General features: G+C 51.9%; 1 protein-coding gene across 2 annotated transcripts in view; it reads left to right on the forward strand.

Moving 5' to 3' along the window:
* Positions 1–775: 775 nt before the first annotated feature.
* LOC133349383 (plasma membrane calcium-transporting ATPase 2-like) overlaps positions 776–18,652 on the forward strand; it is a 94,394-nt gene continuing 76,517 nt past the window's right edge. The window contains exon 1 of one of the 2 annotated variants that reach the window (XM_061562763.1): positions 776–1,029. The gene's annotated coding sequence lies outside the window, so the exon portion shown is untranslated. The remainder of the gene's footprint in view (positions 1,030–18,652) is intronic. The other variant, XM_061562766.1, reaches the window with a different exon arrangement.

Below are 18,652 nucleotides of genomic sequence, written 5' to 3' on the forward strand. Positions count from 1 at the left end.
GTTTCGGGCAACAACCCATTTTCAGAGTGCGTGAATCAATACTGGAGATTGTGCTGAGTGTTTTTTTGTGATTGTGCACCAGCATCGGCGAATAAATAAATAAATGGTTCACCAATGTTTAATTACTATTCGGGAGACATTTGGAACTCATCAAAGGACCATCTTCATTCGGACCGCACCACCGCACTTATATTTGAACAGCACCCATCCACATCATTAGAAGATCCTTCACAATGTCGAGTGCGTGTGGGTGCTGGGGCACGCGCGCGCGCGTACCAGCGCATAAAAACTCGTGGATTTTTCAAACTTCTAAAATATCTCAACAGGCCATTCTTTGTGCAACACGCCAAAAAAATGGGCCCACACTATATTAAAAATAAATGCCACCAGCAGGCAAGCACTTCTTTACACTGTATGTATTTTTTTCTCTGTCAGAGCCTCAGCGACCTGTTGTTTTTCCATCACCCAAAAAAAAACCCGACAACCGTGGAAATGAAGCTGTGGGATCCCTGAGGCCTTGAAGAAGGAATTCCTGTCTGCCCCGAGCACTTTGTTTTTTTCATCTTCATGCCGATTTTTTTTCCATGACGTCACAGGCCCTGTGGAGAGAATCCCGCAGCGTATTGCTAAGCGACGGGCAGCGCCATTACCGTTGCCACTCCCCAGCGCCACCCCACGTGCCCGACCCAATCCCACCCCCTCCGCCCCTGTCGTCCGTGCTGGTCGTGACACACCGGCCCCAAGCCGGCCCTCCTCTCGCCACCAGCCTCCCCCCCCTCCCCACAACTAACAGGCTGAGCAAACCAAGCTCCGCTCCGAGCGTGACAGAGTGCCTTCAGGCCAAGGTTGTCAGGGCAGTAACGAGCAGCAGCAGCAGCAAGCCGCCGTAGTCTGCCTCTTGTTTTGGGTTTTTTTTTCCTCTTCTGCTTCTTCTTGCTCTAAGTGACACCCGGCCAGTTGGAGACAACCCAAGGCCAGGCAGCGGCAGCAGACAGCCCCACGTGCCACGATTACTGCACAGGTCCGCAGGTGTGATTGCACCCATTGTCATGTTCGTGGTGGTGGGTGGTGGTGGATTTGTGGGTGGTGGGGTACATTTGTCGGTGGGTGAATGGATGGCGGGTGGGGGGGTAGATGGGTGAGTGGGTGGGTGGATGATTGGGTGGGTGGGTGGATGATTGGGTGGGTGGATGGATGGATAGTTTGGATGCGTGGTGGAATTGCAATGCACTCTGCCCGTTTCTCGCCGGCCGGCTCTCTCGCTCCCTCCCCCTCCGTCTCTCAAGATCCCTCTCGCTCGCTCCCCTCTCAGTATGCAACAAGTGTTCACGTTAGTCCGCACAATCCCAGTCATGCCGTGCAACGCGACTGAGAGCGCGAGCGCACGCTGGAATTTCCAAGACCCCCCCCCCCCTTCTCTCTGGGCTTTCGAAGAGAACTTCAAACGCGAATGAAGGCGGACGAGATAGCGAACGAGTCCCCGGCGGCCACACGCGCACATTGGCACTGCCAGGCTCGTGTGTGGCAGCGAGGCGATGTGTGGTTTTAAATGGCATGCTGCTGCCACTGTGGTGATGCGGTACAAACGTTGGATTTGCATTACAGACGTCGCTTGTTCGTTTTGATCTCCAGGCGCGGCAGCTAAAACATTGCCCCTTCCTCCCCGGCTCCGCGTCTGTCTGTCCAGCAGTCTGCAACCCGTAGGCGCAGTGCAGGTAGTCTTCTATTGGCAGGACTCGTGTGGTTGGGTAAAGTGTGGGGACTGCCTCCTCTCCCGAGTTGTCTGGCCGGCGTGAAAGTGTCGTGCCGAATACTCGCGACCGTGGGTGGGGGTTTCCTGGGGCCGATAGGGGCCGATAGGGGCTCGCTGGCGACGTCTTCCGCCAACAGTTCCGTGAGCAAGCAGTTGCAGGGTCGTACCCTGACCTTTCGCGATGTCGCGCGATGGTGAGTTTGTGTGTGCGCTGCTTGGTATGCCGTGAGCATGCTGCGTTCAGCGCTACGCAGAGACAATGTCAAGGCGATGCTGTCTTGCAAAGGGAACGAGCGGTGGCGCAGTGGTTATGGAACTGCGCCGTTAACCCCCGAAATCTGAGTTCGATTCCAGGACACGGCTAACATCAGTGGCGAGCGATATCTGAACTTGTGACCAGCGTGGTGAAGTATGGTCAAACAACCCTAATAGCCGACACAGTCTGACGATGTAGTCATTCAGCAGTGGATTATCAAAGAGAGATTACAATTATGTTTTTTATATATAAAATGTCAATTTCATGGGTTGTATATGTGTGTGCTGTCATCAAGGCACGTTACATGCAGTGTAGCCTGTACTGTGGACAGCAGAGGGCAGTGCATACAAATCTATTGTTGTACTTTACTATACTCCCAAATATATGCTCCCCTCCTTCACCGATCCCGCACTGATGAGCGCGGTGAAGTGTGGTCAAACACATTCCTGCGGAGGGAGCTGGTAGGAACGTTGTGTTGCTCGTTCAATGGCCAGTTTCAACGGCAGCGTGGTGTATTCCGCAAATATGCCCGACTGTGAGGGCGGGCACAAGCCGGCGTGAGTAGGTTAAACGTTGAGTTTTATAAGGGCACCACGGGGTGACCAGCCCCTCCCCACCCAGCCCCACCCCTCCCACCCCTCACCCAGCCCCAACCTCCCCACCCAGCCCCTCCCCACCCTCCCCTCCCCACCCTCCCCACCCAGCCCCTCCCCACCATCCCCTCTCCACCCAGCCCCACCTCTCCCATTTTTGGATGAACGACGGACGGACACAATAATCCCCTGTGGGCTGGTGTAACCAGTAATACCTCCTGTGAGCTGCACGGTATGGGGAAGTTACTACCACTAACAACCTGCACCTTGCCATTGGTAGTTCAACATGCATACGTGCCTCTCGATCGCTCCATAATTATCCTATACTATAATGTAACCTATATTCCTGTAATCACATGCACAGGTTTATATATTTTTTATATATAATAAAAAGCGAAGTAAGTTGAGGTGGATGTTGAGTTGCCAACATCATTCCCAGAACAGTGTTTTGGACTATTCCGGCTGAAATGACGCTCTTACAATAAGTGATGGGGATAGGCAATCTGCCAGGGTCCGTGTCTCTCTGGGTCTCGCATTTACTGTGGCGCTGCAAATGCTCTCGCCATCCCATTGCTTTCATCATGGGCATTACCCCCGAGCCCAGAGAGTGGTGCATCAGCCAATAACCACTCGATACATCAATGCGTCAATCAGCGAATGTATGTACAACAAAGGACAGAGAGGGCCTGGTGGAATAGTGACATCTTGGTCACGAGCAACACCTGCTAATCTTGGTGAATACATTTTGAGATTAAACAACAAACATTTAACAGCGCCTAAAATTGGAATGCTACGTACACCGCCCCCTCTCTTTGTCCATCCACTGCTAGATGAGGGCCTCCCTCCCTGTGCCATGCGGGGTCTTGGTGGTTCTTTGACCACAGGTTGGGGAAGGCAGGGAGCATAGACGTGGAAGCGTAGTACAAGACAACAAATGGATCTAGCCGCGCCGCACTCTGTTGCCCACAATATCGGCCTGCAGCAGCCTATAGCACCTGTTATCCAATGCCGATCACCCATACCGAGCACGATCCAGGCTCAGAACTGCTTAGTTTGCGGGAACAATCTGGGCGATTTCTTCATAGGCTGTGCAATCTTACTGTACGCTGCACGACAAGTCTCGGTCTGCTCACTTCATCGTGAATTGCGAACTGTGGCTTCATGTCCTGTTGAGTAACTGCACCGGGATTTTGCGCAAATGAACTCAGCTGCTCGCAAAGTGGAAACGTCTTCGGAGAAGAGGCGTGGCGATTATGCATTTATGATGCTAATCACCCGGGGAGACATCTCAAGCATACGCGGGTTCATAATGAAATGCCAGGTCGGGGAGTTCGCGTAAATATTGAATGTCTGTGTCTAGCGAATCGGGGCAATTAAGGAACTCGCTAAACAAACAACGGCCTGATCGGTCACATCTGTCCGTGGTCGCTGCGGCGGCGAAGTGACGGCTAACATCATCGTTGGTGCCGCGGGGGCATTTTGAGGCCACTGGCGGTGATCCGAGCCGAGTCACGGAGCAGCCGTGCTCGCTCGCTCTCTCTCGTTCCGGCGAGTGGGCTGCGAAGGGCATTGGCGTCGGAAAGTCCGCGATAAGGACGCGAGCATCGCTTATCTGTTTGCAGGCTGCGATGTAGAAAACACCGCTCCCACGCACGATTTACAGCCGAGGGTGCATGGCTAACGAGCAACGTGAGCATCAATTGATGACACGTTATCACTGCTGCTCCAAGCATTGATTGCTAATCTCTGGAGCACACAACACGAGAGAAGGAGACTGAGCTTGAAAGCATTTGTGTGCATTAGCTGTCTGTCTGCCGTTTGTCGGTAATGGGGAGGTGGGGGGGGCTCATGATAACTATCGTAAATATGATGCAATGTAAATTTAATTGACGTATACAGTTGTGTTGCTATTAGGGACTTATTGAAAATTGGCCAAATTGATCATGTACATCTAGACTGATAACTAATTTCCTTTTAACTGCTTTTTGTGTGTAAATTGCTATCTTACCCCCGCACATCCGATTAGCACGGTCGGCTACGTTACGGTGCGAAAGAAGTTCAACGGTACATCACACACACAGAGGGTTGCCCAAAAGCTCTCCGTCGGCAGCCGCACTGGCGATTGAACAAAGTTGAATTCCAAACGCACTTTGAGGATGCGCTGCATGCAGACTCCATGCGAGGGCATGGTTTTTTTTCTTCCGCAACGCGACCCGCCACAACAGCTGGTGCCGCGTGCTCTGGGACGGTCACTTGGGGTGCTCTCAGGGTCTGATACTCAGGGAGACGGCTCCCCAAAGCCACTCAGAAATAGCCGCTTCGGCACTCGGCGAGTGAGTAATGGCGAGGGATGGGTCTCTTCGGGGTTTATGTTTTATTTGCTGAAATAAAGAATTTAATGCAAGTCCCAAGCCAACAAGCAGACAGCCTCAGGCAGCATCACAAAATCAGCAATAACCATAGAGCAATAACATTGGAGTGGTAATATTCATAAATACTATATTAGTATGGTAGGGTGATGGCGCAGTGGTTTACGAAGTGCGCTATGAACCCAGAAACCTGAGTTCGATTCCCAGCCACGGCTAACAGAGATATCTGACCCTGTCATGGACATCACCCTAAATGCACCAACCCTGTACTGACCAACGTGGCGAGGCCTTCGTGTGACAGTGGACTGGCTGATGAGTGAAAATCGTTACTTTGTAGTTACAATAATAATCCATAATAACACCACCAGAAAACAACGTGTATCATTCGTCAAAAAACACACCAAGTGTAACGCTGAGAGCCACCAGGGCCAGATAACGTGATGGACAAAACAAAGATGAACCCCCCAATGACAAATGTTCTTCCACCGCAAAAAGGGGGAATAATATTTGTTCTGGTTTGCGTGTCCCGGGCGTTGGCGCGCGTGCTGTGTGTGTCCTGCAGCTCCGTGCTTGCCCATTGCCAAGGAGGCCGTCTTTAGAGAGCGGTCTCTGTCTGGGGGTGCCAGGGCCTGTAGCCCAGGGCCGTGGGTTTTTAGTGCCTCCTTCCAACGCCCCCCCCCGCAAAGGATACATAGATAGAGTGCTTGATGATGGTTTGAAATGCTATACTGTAGCACTATCATAGATCCTATGCGTCATTAATCATTGGTGTGCTGGAGAGCAATCTCGCGACCTTGAAATGGGCATCGACGCTTCGTGAGCACCCGTTCAGGCCTCGAGCGAGATCTCGAGTGAGATCGGAGCTCCTGTTAACAATCCGATAATGCTGGGATGTGGATCTCCAGCGAAACGTCAGTTGACCCATGCGCTCATGAAGCAGTGAAACATGTGGCCACGTTTGAGTCACGTGACACTTTTTATTAATTGGCTGTGTCGGGTGGAGGAGGGAAGAAGAGTTTACGACACACATTTTTTTTACACGACCCAACCCAAATGAAACTTATTATGATTATATATAATTTAGTAATTAAAGGCGTAGCTTCGTCATGTGCTTTTACTGTGCAGGTTATGGGGCCACATTTTAATCGTCGTGTTCACTTAAAACTTCGACTTACCTTCACAACTCGTACGTCACGTTTAAGCGCCAGAACTGAAATAACCGAAGTCAAAACCAATGGAGCGTTTGGCCCCGTGAATGTGGAGGCCGTCGTGAAACAGTGGAGGGCAGGTAATGAATACACTGGTCAACACACTTTTTCTGGCACGAGGTATTCCAACGGTTTCAAGGTAATTTTGGGGTGCTGATTCCAAATCTGGCATCAGTTTTTGTCTATCACATCAGGTTTTTGAGATATCAAATATGGCATTTTCAATAAAAACTGCAGAAGAAAAATATTAAATAAATGTGGATATCTACATAAAATGATATTATAAACACACTATCCTAAAAATACAGCACCATATTTTAACACTAAAGCAGTCATTGACTCGCAACAACTTGCAATCATAAGTGACAGAGTTAATTTCTGGTAAAATCAATGAAAATGGGGTATGCCGATAGCATAAAATGAGATGTGATAGAGCAAATCTGAGATCAGATTTGGAATCAGCACCCTGAAATTAGTCTAAAACAGCTGCATAAGTCCAGGCCATAATTTTTTGTTGTTGACCAGTGATAAATACAAAGCCTGGTGCCCATACAACTCTTCCATCACATTTAACGCAGCCCTTCTGGTGAGCGTGGAGTTTTTTGGGCTTCTTTTTCCGCCCGGTCCAGAATGCCGGACACATCCCAAGAGAGCCTCCGTTTCACCCACGCGAATGGTTCAGTCCGCGGCGAGCGACGGAAAATGCGCGGTGTGCGTGCACTCACGCCACCACCGGTGTGTGTGGGTGGGTGGAGGTGGCTATTCACTTTGGGGCTGTCCATCTCGAGGGGAGGTAGGAGGGGGAGGAGGAGGAGAGGGCACTCGGGCACACTCTCAACAGACTGGTGCTGGTTGGCGATGTACGTCTCTAAGGTGAGATTTGGCGGATCGCTAATATGCTGTGGAACTCCCTTCCCGTGGGAGTAGAGGAGGTTGCCATACCCTACTTCGTTTTTATTTGGGCAGCACAGAGCACGTGCTATATTGCCATCTGTTTCCTTCTGCACGTAGGTTTTTCTCCGGGTGCCCCGATTTCTTCCCGCTTTTGAATAAACTCTCTTTCATTGTACTCTTTGGGTCTTTGGTTAAAGCCACGTAGATAGAAAAGTGATTTTTAAAATCACGACGTTTCGATCGCAACACCAGCAATAGTCTTCAGGTAAAAAAATACAGCAGGCGAACTGCTGAGGCAGGAGAAATATAGCATTGGCCCAAAACATCTTAAAATGTACACTCAATGCAGGACCCTGCCAAAACAAAGAGTCGTATTGCTAAGTGTGGTTCTCTAATAAGTAAATTGCCATTAAATCACCATTGCATGGAATGGCCTTGCCAGGCGAACCAAAACAAGACTCTAAAAGCTGTTGAAGTATGGTCACCATGACTGACAGCGTGGGGAGGAGGCGTGCGGGTGGACCTGTGAAGCAGTGGTTAGCACTCCGCGCTGTGAACCCGGCGACATGAGTTTCCTTCCCGGTCGTGGCTGAAGTGAGCGACGAGTCCAATCCGAACCGGGACTGGGCCCTGTCCATCTCCCTTCACCAACCGGCACTGACCGGCGGGACGAAGTACGGCAAAACATACAGTGTATGACGGAGATCTGAAAAGTGTTATTGTTCAGGGAGGAGGCACAACTGCATCGGGGATTGTGAACCCCCCACGCATAGAATTATCACACCACAAGATCCAAAACAAGACTGTGTAAGCGGCAAAGCTTGAATAATACTCTCCTGTAAGGGGAGACTGTTGTGTGTGTGTTTTGAGTCGTGAAAACACAGTGGAGCTGTGATTCATGGGGCGAGGATTTGCAGAATTCTCTCAGTCACTCTCGGCGCATGCAAACGGAACGGAGCTACTGGAAGCCACCAACGTTCCACGTTCTCGTGTTACCAGTAAAATGACATGCTCGCAGCGATGATAACAACGTACAGCTCTTTCGCAATGAACTGCTTGGCAAAGACCTCTCCTGAGCCTGCTGGCTGTGAGGGTTGTTTGACCGCTCCGCACCGGCACCGGCTTACTCGCCACGGTGATCAGTGCGCGTTGGCAAGGCCGACTCAGACACCACTTGCCACTGACGTGTGAAGAGAAGCCTGGGAATTGAACTCGGGTCCCCGGGGTTTGAGAAGAGTGCGCCAAGCTTTGAGCCATCATAATTCCACCTCCGGGTACCAAACCAATGTTTAAGTGCAATTTGAGCTCATCAAATGTCTGTCCCTTGTTTCGAGTTGCATTTTGATTGTGCTATCGGTGTCAGGTCGTGAGCCTAAGAATCCGTCTGGATCTCCCGTGGAGCGCAACGCATCAGCCCGTGTAAGGTAACAGCCCGTGAAAGCAAACATCCCACACCTGCTTCTGAGACGCCCGTGATTCACTCCCCCCCCCACGCACACATTCGGGGAAGGTGCTTTGCCGAAACACCCGACTTCACAGAAATGTCCGTCGCATGGCATGACGACTACTAAATGTAAATGACTGGACGGACAGAGGTGGGTTATAAAAGGAACCTGCCCATGGTTTGAGCTGCCGCGCCGGGTGATCGAATCGAATCGGCGGCCGTCTGGATTGCAAATCCAATGTTTAACTATTTAACCACACCATTTAAAACCACGCATCACCTCGCTACCACCTGGCAGTGCTACGCGGTGTGTGTGTGTGGGTGGCCGGGCACTAGTTTGCTATCTCATCTGCCTTTATTCGTGTTTAAGTTCTCTTAGAGAGCCCAAGGGGCCTTCTAAATTCCAACGTTCAGTCGCGTTCCACGGCGTCACTCGGATTATGAGAACTAAGGTAAACACTCGTCGCATACTGAGCGGAGAGAAATGTTGGGTTCCGTGTGCTAACCATCAAACAACGGCAGCACCCTGTCAGTTGTAGGGAAATACAAACATAAAGAAAGGTCTTGTGCCCAGACTTGAACAGGGGCAATGGAGTCGACAGCATAAACTGCAGGGGGTGAAAGAGAGCTTCATCGCTACTTGACCAGGTGGGTTCGTAAGAAGGTTCAGCTGTTTTGCGGAAAGGGGGGGGGGGAAGCACTTCTTGTTCTGTACGGCACGGCGATTAGCGGCGGCCTCTGCTGATGTGGAGGTTTGTAGAGCCAGTGGAGTGACTTTGTGAACGTCTCTCGAGATGGTGCCGGGCGAACGAGCCGAGCTCCGGGAACGCTTTCGCCTTCGGATCGCCGCAGCCGCAGTGCCGTGCTGCTTTTCATCGCCCACTGGTGTCGCAGATGGCCGGCCGCACCCTGCCGTGGCGATGTTCGGTCCACAGCAGGTCCACCGTCATGCGTGACAGGTCCATCGAAGTAGGGGGCCAGGGGGTTCCAAGGTGGGGCCAGCGTCGAGGCCGTTGTTTGTCGCGTCGGCCTCCTCGCGTGGTGTCCCGAACGCACTGAGCCCGTAGTTGTAGCAACAACAACAACGAATAAGTTCATGAAGTGCCTTTCATCGAGGATGTCAAAGCGCTGTACGAGAAGCCGCAGCAAACAAACATATTCTTCTTCTTAGTTTTTTCGGTGAAGTCACGTAGAAGGGAAATAATAAAATAATAAAAATACAACATAATAAAATAAAAATAAAATAAACGTAAATATTTCAAGAAACCAAAACGTATAATAACAGTAACGATCAAATAAATGTTCAGAACGTATTTTCAAAACGTCCACAGACTCGAGAGAGAGAGAGAGAGATCCTGAGATCTTGTGGCAGAGAGGTTTCACAGTCTGGTGGCGGGACAGGAAAAATCTCGGTCGCCCATCGACCGAAGCCTCCATGAGCTGGGAACGCAGAGGAGATCTGCACCCCCAGATCTTAAGAGACCTTTAAGTGGACCACGTGCCTCTGATGAAGTGGGCTGGAGCAAGGTGGTGCAGAGCTTCGTAGGTAAGCAGCAGGATTTGAAACCGAATCCTCTGTGAAGCTGGAAGCCAGTGCAAGGAGACCAGCGAAGGCTACGAAGGTGTTGTGATTAACACCCGAGCGCAGCGTTCTTCACTTATTTTCAGGGAGGGACCACTTTCGCCGATAAGACATCATCAGTGCGAGGGCCGCCACAGATTTCACACCATGGGGGTTGACAGCAGCACGATGATGATGATGATGGGGGTGTTGTCACGTGTTGTGTATTGTCGGGGGACGCACTCAAGGCCACGAGGGGCCGCCAGTGTAACGCGGGCCCTGCAGTAAAGAAGGCTGCCCTAGCGGCCACATTGTGAACACGCTGCTGCAGTTTGGTTCGGCACCTTCTTCACCACACCGGGCAGCGAGACGTCGCGATCGTCGGCACCTGAGAAGTTGCTCCGACCAACACGAGTCGCGCACTCGAATAGGGAAAAAATCGTTGAGAAAACGACGATGGGGGAAGGGCGATGGGGGGAGGACGATGGGAGGAGGACGATGAGGGAAGGACGATGAGAGAGGGACGATGAAAGAAGGGCGACGGGAGAAGGGCGATGGGAGAAGGGCGATGGGAGGAGGACGATGGGAGGAGGACGATGGGAGGAGGACGATGGGAGGACGATGGGAGGAGGACGATGGGAGGAGGACGATGGGAGGAGGACGATGGGAGGACGATGGGAGAAGGGCGATGGGAGGAGGACGATGGGAGGAGGACGATGGGAGAAGGACGATGGGAGGAGGACGATGGGAGAAGGACGATGGGAGGACGATGGGAGGAGGACGATGGGAGGAGGACGATGGGAGGAGGACGATGGGAGGACGATGGGAGGAGGACGATGAGAGAAGGACGATGGGAGGAGGACGATGGGAGGAGGACGATGGGAGAAGGACGATGGGAGGAGGACGATGGGAGGAGGACGATGGGAGGACGATGGGAGGAGGACGATGAGAGAAGGACGATGGGAGGAGGACGATGGGAGGACGATGGGAGGAGGACGATGGGAGGAGGACGATGAGAGAAGGACGTTGAGAGAAGGACGTTGGGAGGACGATGGCTCCGTCTGACACTGCGCTCACGCTGCCAGGGTCCAGTCTGGCTCCGGCTTGTCTCCTACCACTTGTCTGCTGCCGGAGATAGTTGAGGCGAGGGTCGGAAAACGGATAAGTATCCGTGGATAATCATTAAACACAAATATGTGTAGGGAAATACCATTGACGCGGCGCTCCGTCATTAAGGGGACGGGAGTTTAAAATGACCTTGTAAGTCAATTGGCAATTAAATAAAAAATGCTTTCGATTGAGAGGAGATTACATGGCTGTCAAACAGAGAACAGTACAGCCACAGCGTATATACAGCGTGGGCCACAAGTCAGTGCACAAGGGGTTTATTTTCACAAATCACATCGGGTTATTCCTGTTATTGTAACAAATGTTCAAACTGACTTCCATCTACATGATAGCACGATGCGGGAATTCACTTTTGAAATGAATTTATGACTTTTTTTGTTAAAGATTACAGCCGCCTTATTTAGCGTACATGAAAACGAATTGAACTCGCTCGTCTTCAGTCAATTGAAACGTTTCAATGCCAGCCTTAAAGCAAATGAAATAACCCCGTGTGTCCCGACCGGAATGTTATATAGGTGGAAACGCCACGGTGAGTTGACGGGCAGGCCACGTGTGATGGGGAGCTCTTGAGCAGAGGCTCTCAGCCAGGGGTAGGCGGACACAGGGGGCTACGTGGCATTGTCCCAGGGGGTACGTGAGGTTCAGTTTCAGTTCAGTTTAATTGATTAGGAATAGCCCTGTGAGCCATGCGGCTCTTGACTCGGGTGCAACCGCAACAAAACAAAAACATGGACAAGAAACATCTTAGAGTGACTACGTGCAACAGAAGAATCCAGGAAAAAAAACTGCAAAGTCTTCCAGAAAAAAGCACCGCGTTTCAAAGCTGTGTGCAAAATTCCCAGTGGGATGCAAGTCAAACAATAACAACCATAAGACAATTTAGATTAAAGTAATCAGGTTAATTCTGTACTCCAACAAACAAACATGGCTAAACCATACGTTTTCGAAATCACCAATTAGGTTATTTCTAAATGTGTGAAATTATATCGTACGTGAGAGTCATTGGTGAATAATCTCGTATCAATCTGCCAATATGAAATAACAACGATAAAATATAAAGCCATATGATAATCTAGAGCGATATAAAATACATTTCTAAACTCACTAATCGTAAACAATGTCGGTTTACAAGAGTAACCAGCAAGCGCGAACACATTACGTCACGCAGTTACGAGCGAGTGAGGAAACCTCACAAAATGGACAATTGGTTAGAATATTGATGTTAATTTTTCAAACGTTTATTTCTCAGAACCACGTTGGGTCAGGCTAGGGGCTACTCGGCTGAAACGGAATTCAACAAAGGGTAGTGCAATAGCCAAACGTGGTACAGAATAACTGCTCGAGAGCTACTTCCATTCGAGCCACTTCCACCAGCAGTGCTGTGAGCGAGCAATTGCAGGGCTGCACCTTTAACTTTGACACAGCAGCGATGATGATGACGACGTTAACAATGTTTTGCTGCCAATACGCTCACTGACCTTTCATTCGTCTTAACAAACGTTTTGTCGAGTCTAGTGCCGACTCGCCCGGCCTGTTGTTAAAGTGCATTCGGGGATTCCGCGCTGACGGCAAAACACAGGTACTTAGCGAAATCTGTCAGTGCATGTCATGATTTGTTGCAACATACAGGGCGGCAGTAGTCAGTGGAAAGTCTTTCATGTGGCCCACGCGCCTATAGCCATTAGTACCGCGACTATCAACGCTGCATTCCTTAAGGACACTCAATCTCTCTCTCACTTCACCACTGCCAATCAGTGTGATCACTCGACACATTATACATCTTGAGTTAATAGATGCAGCGTTTCCGCGTTAATCGAGGTGTGGGGGAATGGACATCTGGGCTGTTGTTAGGTCCTCAAGGACCGACGAACCCATGAGGTGTGCCCCACGCTACTGGGATACGCACAACAGATATCCGTGAAATTTCGACCCTCTAACTACTGATATATTTTTCAAACGATCATGGGAATAACGTAAAATATATACGAAGGCCTCACCAAGCACCAAATGATATTTTTCGGGATGGTCCTCCATTAGAATGCTTGGCCAATTGAGAGCATTTAATTGTCGAAGGAAATACAAAAATCCAGCCATAATCGGCATCATTACCAGCCATGTTCGATCCACTGCCTGATGATGACCTCTCCGAGCTGTGTGCAGTCTTTTTTTGCCATTATTTGTCTCTCCCCCATGAGTTGAGCGGCCAAGGGGACAGAGCTGATGCCAGATGGTGGCAGCCCTTGGAGGTCGCGTGTCCACTGTGCAGCAGCTGATGTGATTGGTGGAGGTTAGAGAGCACCGGCGCTGTGCCGCAGCAGCAGCAGCTTCAGTCGTGGTATACTGGAGGTGGTGTACCGGGTACATACGTAGTTGTCTGCGTTAGCACGCTGCGCTACGAACAGCACGACCGGGGTTCGATTCCCGCTCACGTTTAACAGCAGTGACGATTGTCTGAAGCTGTCCGCGGCCTCTCTGAGGTCGACTCGGCCTCAAATGAGTACCTGGTGCGGTGTGTAAACATCGACACCACGGAGACAAAGGCGGCCGGGCGTGGCGCTGGCCACCCACCCACCCCCGCTCGTGTGCCGTGCCGGCCTTCATAGGTGCTACTCGGCAACAGCACTTGCTCCTACAGTCCCGTTAAATGCTCTAATTGGAGGGGGGGCGGGCGGGGAAAATCTCTTTGTCTTTGTAATCTACCCCTCCCGAATCGAGTTGCGCTCGGGATAAAGAGGGCGTCTCTCTGGAAGGTTCTGCCCCTCCACCCCTGAGTGGCTCGCTCACAAGACGGCTATGGACATGGGACGCAGATCGGCGTCTCGCGGCCACCGGTGCGGCTGCTCGCACGCCACGGGGTGGCCGAGCCCGACGGCGAGGAGTGTAATATCGAAAATCGCAGTCGTATGCATCACCGGGGGTGGGTTGTCGTAACGTGTTTAGCGTTGTCATGAAGTGGGTTAAAAAAGCATTACCGGCGCGATTGGGCAGGGAAACCCAATTGTGCCAAAGTACATATCGGGAGCAACGTGGGGCCAGCCATACCTGCAACAAAAAAACAATGCCAATCGCAAGTGGATTTACTGGCGGCTTGGCAGGCTCTGCTGACAGTCGAGGAGTCTGTCTCCTGCCGGCGTCTCTGGGATTTACAAACGGAAAGGCGATGGCTTAGGACGACGTCAGGGGCCGACCCGCTGTGTCAAGACAGCGCTGCGTCGAAAACCTACAGCCGCGCTCGTGGTTAGGGTGGCCGATGGTGGGGGGGGGGGGGGTGCAGTGGGGAGGGGGGGTGTAGTGAGGGGGGGGTGTAGTGGGGGGGGGGGTGTAGTGAGGGGGGGGGGTGTACTGCCATGGGTGGGGGTGCAACGACGCGTCTCTTGTAAACGAAGGAAAAAAAGTCGCCGCACAAATTAAAATCGAACTTCGTGCGTCGTCGTCGTCGTCAACGCGACTGGGTTCACACGCGTCGCGCGCTCGGTGGGACGATATCAGTGAATTTGAATTGCGACGTGGAGCCGTGGCCACATTTGTCGAGCGAAGTACGATGGCAAGCAGCAGCAGCAGCGGCAGCTGTGGCCGTGATAACGTGTTGCTCTTGATGATCGCGCGAGGTATAACGGAGGTGGTGCACCGGGCACGTACAACGTTGTTTCAAGGTTGCTGACCCAGACAGAGCGGAGTGAAATGCATCCCTGATTTTATGTACGGTACATACACGTGTTTGTGTGTGTGAGCGATTCGATTCCAATTCACGGCCAACATCAGTGACGATTATCTGAACCAGTCCTGGGCCTCCCGTAGGTCGACTCAGCCTTAAATGAGTACCTGGTGCGGTGTATAAACATCGCCATTAAATAGACAAAGGCGGCCGGGCGTGGTGTTAGCCAGCCACCCCTTCGTGTACCGGCTTGAATAGGTGCTCGCTAACAGCACTTGCCCCAACAGCCTGCTAAGTTTACCCGGGGGAGGGGGTTTATCTTTGAGTGGTGGCTACATGGACGAGCGCAACGTGGGACAATGAAGTGGGGTCCATGATGGAGGGGGCCGCGCTTTGGCGTGCCAGGCGCCCCACGTGACCGCAGCTGCGTGGAGCGGAGGCGCCGAGCGGACACTGCAGGGACGTGCGGTCAGGGGAGGCAGGGCAGGCAGAGCCTCAAGTGTCATACTCCAATGAAAATAGCTGTTATGAAAAGTTAAAAAAGTAAAATCAAATAAAAATTAAGATTTTTCCACTGATCTGTGTTAAACATGTCATTTTTCTGTACGATTCTAATCATTTTTATAGTCAAAATCGCCAAATTTTCGGAGCTCCGCTGCAAATACAGGAAGAGACGTTAGGTGAGGCAGTGACGAGCTCAGCCTCCCCTCTGATTGCGCAACCCCTCAGTAACTGTATGGAGCGTGGGCAATAAGCGCGTGCCTGTTACTTTCTCAGTATGTCACCAAATGTAATGTTTGTAGACCCCTTCCATACTCCAGGTAACTTATTTCACGTATGTGCATAAAGACATTTAGGCTCGCTGGTCTCGTCATGAAATTGCAATGAAAAAGCACCAGGGGAGGCAGCTATCACATCTGCCTCACTGAGGGGGACGTGTCTAACACGCCCCCTCAGTGAGGCCACGCCCCCTCAGTGAGACCACGCCCCCTCAGTGAGGCCACGCCCCCTCAGTGAAGACGCCCCTCCAGTGAGGACACGCCCCCCTCAGTGAGGACACGCCCCCTCAGTGAGACCACGCCCCCCCCAGTGTGTGAATCTGGCTCTGGCCCGAGCCAGTGCCTCCCCAGCCATTGACCTCACCGCACGTCACTGGGACACCGCCATCAGGGAGATGGAGCGGCGACGGGGTTAGCGCGTACGCGGGGAGCGACGAAACATTCGCGTGGGTGCGAGTCGCCCTTTATTTAGGCCGGGAATGCGATAACCCCATCGGGACGCAAGGATGTCCCTCTGGGTTACACACATAATTTAAGAATACAATATTTAGAAAAGGTAACAAAAGTAGACTCGATTAGGCGACGTTAACACGCAACGGTGTGAATTTGGCTCCGTAGAAAAATGGTAGCTTGCACTCGCGATTTTGAATAAATACAGATATTAAAATTGTTTAAATAAACCAGGGATGGAGACGATGCAGTGAGACGTTCATCGAGCGGTGGATAGATCATGGCTGACGACGACGACGATGACGATGATGTGCGAGTGTTACGGCGGAGATAGCAAAAGCGTGCCCCGTGCGTGGCACGCCCGGGGTCAGATGGATTTGGTGGCTCTTGAACTGTGGCAGCTTTAACATTTTAAAACGTCGGTCATTATTTCGCCGTTATTTACCGCGACTCTATTACCGCCTCTAAATAATGCAGCAGCCTGGGGGGGGGGGGGGGGGGGGCTCCGCTTTGCAAGCGTCCATTCGGGTCACTGACCCCGAGTGACGGCAGAGTGAAGGCCGTGTCTTTGGCTAAATCCAGATGGTGATGGTGAGCGAAGGATGGATTTTTAATCTCTTCCAAATATATTTTCGATATTTTTTCGTTACGTTATACCCCCTGTGATTGTACTCCCTGGCGCGCTATGGGTATTAGATCACGGGACGGTGAATCCGTTCGGAAATCTTGCGGAGCAGTGCAACCCAGGGTGTCCAAGAAATTTGCACAGAAATTTCGTAGACAAAGAATCTGTTTATCTAAATGAGCTCAAGCCTCCCGTAAAATCAGGCGACTTGTCTGTGGGCGACCCACCACTCTGAATCCCTCCCCCCCCCCACTCTGAAACCCTCCCCACTTTGAATCTCTCCCCTGTCCCCACCACCCCCAACTCTGAATCCCTCCCTTCCTCTCTCCCTACCACCCCCCACTCTGAATCCCCCCCCTCCCCTCTCCCTACCACCTCACCATAAACGCAGAATCAGCGTCGAGGCCCTGGTGTAGCCACTTCCTCCCTCTCCTCGTCTCTCCTGACCTCTTGGTCCTTCTTCTCAGATCCCTCTCCATCCCTTTCCTCTTATTCCCCATTCCCTCTCGACCCTCCCCCCTATCCTCTTCCTTATTATTTTCACACACATCGCACCCCTGACTCCTACCCCCCCACCCGTGGTGTGCCGCGGGTACAACGTTGCTCGTAACGAGAGAAGTGAGCGCTTGAGATGGCACTGCCATCCATGTATGCGACTGCACCCAACGAACGCCGCGAAATCCACACGCACACACAGAGGCGCATCGATTCAGGCGTTCCCAACCAATGGCTGCTGAGTGTTGACACGTGTGGATGGATCCCGGAGCGCCCGAAGGAAATCCACGCTTGGCGTAGGGGGCATCCCCCTCCTATCGCGGAGTTCTTTCATCGCAAGGCCCGTGGGCCGCTGGCGGCCTCCTGGTGGATTTTAGTGCGGCCACTGACGTGCGGCCGCACGACAATACGCAAAAGGTGAAAACATCCCCCATCATCATCACCATCATCGTGCTGCTGTCACACCCCCGATGGTTTCAAATGTGTGGCGGCCCTCACACTGCTGATGTCTTATCAGCGAAAGTGCCCCACCCCACCCCGCTCTGCAAACGAGTGAAGATCACTGATCTACGGCATACAGATGGGACAGATGATGTTGGGTCACATTTGCTGTACCGTCTTCTCCTGGCGAGCCATGCAGGGCACCTCCTCGACGCCCACGGGGAGATTCACAGCGTGATCCACCAACCCTCGCGGCTGCTGCTGCTGCCTCCGGCTTGCTGGACCACATGCAGCCACGTGCAGCAGCACAGCCACCACCACCGCCACCACCACCACCACTGTCACCACCACCACCGTCACCACCACCACCGTCACCACCATCACCACCATCACCACCACCACTGTCACCACCACCACCGTCACCACCACCACCGTCACCACCACCACCGTCACCACCACCTGTGGACTGACCTCTACACAAATAGTGGCGCACGTCACGTCACAGCCAAACTGATATAATTCCTAGAACTGCGATTTAGTAACGTTGAGTGCAAACGCAAACTTGTACGCATGCATGTTGAACTTCTTTCACACCGTACGTAGCCACCCGCGCTAATCAGAGGTGCGAAGTTTAACTCAATGGCATTGTGTAGGGTTATTTTGTGACCGAGCTGAGATCATCAGCACGCTCGCACTCGACAGCCTTGTGCCACCTTTTGTTCGGCACGATGTCCGACGTTTCGCTCTACATCCGTCATCAATACGCAGAACATCCCGATGAAAAAAAAAAACACATCTGAGAGCCTGTACAGCCCAATGGCGAAAACCTCCGCAGGAATTGTTGAGAACATTGCAGAACACGTGTGGCCCAAATCCCAGATTTCAACCCAGGCTCCCAGTGGAGCAATGCGAGCTTTGTGCGTATCTCTGACCCCATGGAGCCACTTCTGGTCGTAGCTGACATTTCTTATCTGTTGCTGCGATGGATGTGTGGGGATGCT

The sequence above is a fragment of the Lethenteron reissneri genome, chromosome 30, assembly GCF_015708825.2.
Source record: "Lethenteron reissneri isolate LAM-NWPU_2019-01 chromosome 30, ASM1570882v1, whole genome shotgun sequence".
In the NCBI taxonomy this organism is placed as follows: domain Eukaryota; kingdom Metazoa; phylum Chordata; class Hyperoartia; order Petromyzontiformes; family Petromyzontidae; genus Lethenteron; species Lethenteron reissneri.